This window comes from Akebia trifoliata, chromosome 9 (assembly GCF_017979445.1).
Source record: "Akebia trifoliata isolate Shusen 1 chromosome 9, ASM1797944v1, whole genome shotgun sequence".
Lineage (NCBI taxonomy): Eukaryota > Viridiplantae > Streptophyta > Magnoliopsida > Ranunculales > Lardizabalaceae > Akebia > Akebia trifoliata.
Window position 1 is genome coordinate 23,222,091 of NC_141383.1, and position 2,712 is coordinate 23,224,802.

The following is a 2,712-nucleotide window of genomic DNA, read 5'->3' on the forward strand; positions in this document are numbered from 1 at the left end:
TCAAAAGTTGATCATGTTTTCATAAAAGTCTATATTTTTTATAAGTTTTTTGCCATTTAATTTGATCTTCCAATCATTGGTTACCATATTAAGATGGCCCCTTCTGTAACTCATATTCTTATTTTATTTTATAATTAAATTTAAATAATAAGATTTTATTTAATTTCTTAAGCTACAAGAAATAAGGGAGAAGGAGAAATAAGGGACATCCCACAGCCCTGATATTATTATAAGTGCAGTGTCATAGTCATCCTTTTTAGAGTACTCCCCATTTATTACCCTTGTCTTTTGCCTCCCATTCCTAATTCACACACTATATGCTATTTGCTTTCTCTCACATCTTTTCCGCTCTATGTCACTGAATTTGCAGGCCTTTCCCCTCCAATTAGGGTTTCCCCTTTGAGAACTCAGTCTCTTCTAATAAAGGCTCAAAAACCTTGTGCTTTCAATGTCTACAGACTCTTTGATCTTGGAAGATCCAAAGAATAAGTGAATAACTATTGAAAGAGCTTACACTACAAGAGAAAAAGTACAGCCTTTTTCTGCTGATCAAAGGAGTCTAGATCACAAACAGGTAAACTCATGCAGCTATCTTTTTTTCCCCTTCTTTATCACTTTTCTTTTTCTTTATTTTTGTTTGTTGGGTAAGCCAAAGATATACCACATATGTCTTTTGGTTCATGTTCTGATCCAGGGTTTTGCCAGATGGGGCTTTACTCTATGGGTAGAGTAATTGATGTTCATGTCATCTTACTACAGTGTTGCACCAATTAGATTCCATACTCAAGTAACGTCACAAGTATCCAATTACTACGTATATAGCAAGTGTGTAACTAAATTATTTCTTTGAAATCAAGAATTCTGAAGATGAGAAAGAAAAAAAAAGAGAATTTTTTGTTAACTTTAAGAAAGAAAGAGGAGGAGGAGAAAGAGAGAACTAAGAGGAGAAAATAAACAAAGATAGAATTTTTTCACAAATGGGAAAAAAAGCAAAGAGAGAGAGAAAAAATAAATTCAGAAAGCTTGGATGGGTTGTGGGCCGTGAGTACACAAAAAAAGGAGGAAGGAACAAAAGCAAAATATTTGTCTCCAAATTCAAGAAGGGTTGTGGACATTAATGTAAGAACAAGGCTAGACAAATTAAATTTTACTTCTAATTCAAGAGAAAATGCAGAAAACTTTGATGGTCTGTTTGTTCGGTGTCCTGCAACTAACCCTAACCCTAAATTCCTTGAGAACTCTAAAATATAATATTTTAAAAAAAGTAAAATGGAATAGCAGTAGAAGTAAGTATTTTTAAGGTGCAACTGAGTTTTACATGAAATCTCAGACATTAAAAAAAATCTTTCTTTAGTAAAATATTTTTCCAAAAATTTAGAGAAAACTAGCAAAAAAAAATTTTCTTTTTTTTTAAATTTGGTTCATGGGTGTAGTGAGTGATTTCTTTCTGCAGTGTAGATGGCCTCTTCAAGCTCTTCCAACCCTCCCTGTGCTGCCTGCAAATTTTTGAGGAGGAAATGCATGCCAGGTTGCATCTTTTCACCTTATTTCCCACCTGAAGAGCCACAAAAATTTGCAAATGTTCACAAGATCTTCGGTGCAAGCAACGTAACAAAACTCCTCAATGAACTCCCAACACATCAAAGAGAGGATGCGGTAAACTCCCTTGCCTATGAAGCTGAAGCTCGGATAAAGGATCCGGTCTACGGTTGTGTTGGAGCAATCTCAGTCCTACAAAGACAGGTTCATCGACTTCAATCAGAACTAGACGCTGCCAATGCCGATCTGATCCGATATGCATTCAATGAAATTCCATCCGCATTGCCCATGTCACCGGGGATAGGTGTTGCACCTATGGCGCCCCGCCGTAGGTCTATGGATTATGGTAGAAGGATGGGAAATGAAGCAAGTTCTTTCTATCAAACACCTGGTTTGCCTCTACCTTATCCTCCTTCATGGACTGATAATACTTCAGGAGATGTCAATGACATGGGGGGTGAAGGTGGAGGTGATATGTGAAAATGAATGGGTTTAGAAACAAATTTAGGACTCTTCTCTATTGTTTATTTTTCTATGGATTAAGGTAAGAGGAACTTTTTCATGCTCTATGATGGTATACTATTTTGTGAAGTCTTCTAATGATGTTTCATATATATGAAATGTTCTTTAACATATTCATAGGTCATGAGTTAGAGAAATTTAAAATTTTGGTGACCATATGAGTTCAATATTCTATATATATACTAGAGTTTTGAATATTGGATTTGGGGATTAGGTGAAGATCTTGAACATGGTGAGGACTTGGTTGTTTAATTTGATCTTCAATAAGTGCTATATATATTCTAGAGAATGGAGAATTCATTCTCTTTTTTTGCCTATTTTAAATTTAAAACTTTAAAGGGGATTCTCTAGCCCAAGTCTATGGTTCAGACCTCTCATATATAGACTATATTTTAAGTATATATTTTCTCAGTTCTATGTTTGCTTTGTTATATGGAAAGAAACCTAGTTGAAAGGACCACCACATGACTTTCTCAGCTGGAACAATATTTTACTGATGAGCTGAATTGTAGCCCTGAGCTATATAGTGGTTTCAAAATGTAAAGAATATGTACTAAATGGCATAAGGTTTGATAGAAACAAAACTTGATTGATATTTGACAAACTAAATAAGGGTTTAAATAGAAAACCAAACATATCTTATATTAAGAT

The 2,712-nt window shown here is 34.6% G+C and overlaps 1 pseudogene across 3 annotated transcripts; it reads left to right on the top strand.

Moving 5' to 3' along the window:
- The first annotated feature begins 244 nt into the window (after window positions 1-244).
- On the top strand, window positions 245-2,279 carry LOC147394793 (LOB domain-containing protein 25 pseudogene; annotated as a pseudogene). Of its 3 annotated transcripts, none has more exons than XR_015181830.1 (2): window positions 245-574; window positions 1,459-2,277. The product of XR_015181830.1 is annotated as an LOB domain-containing protein 25 pseudogene, transcript variant X2 (transcript). The 3 variants fall into 3 exon arrangements; XR_015181829.1 differs by having other exon boundaries at window positions 246-574; window positions 1,454-2,273; XR_015181831.1 differs by lacking the exon at window positions 245-574 and adding an exon at window positions 611-1,119 and having other exon boundaries at window positions 1,454-2,279.
- The last annotated feature ends 433 nt before the right edge of the window (window positions 2,280-2,712 follow it).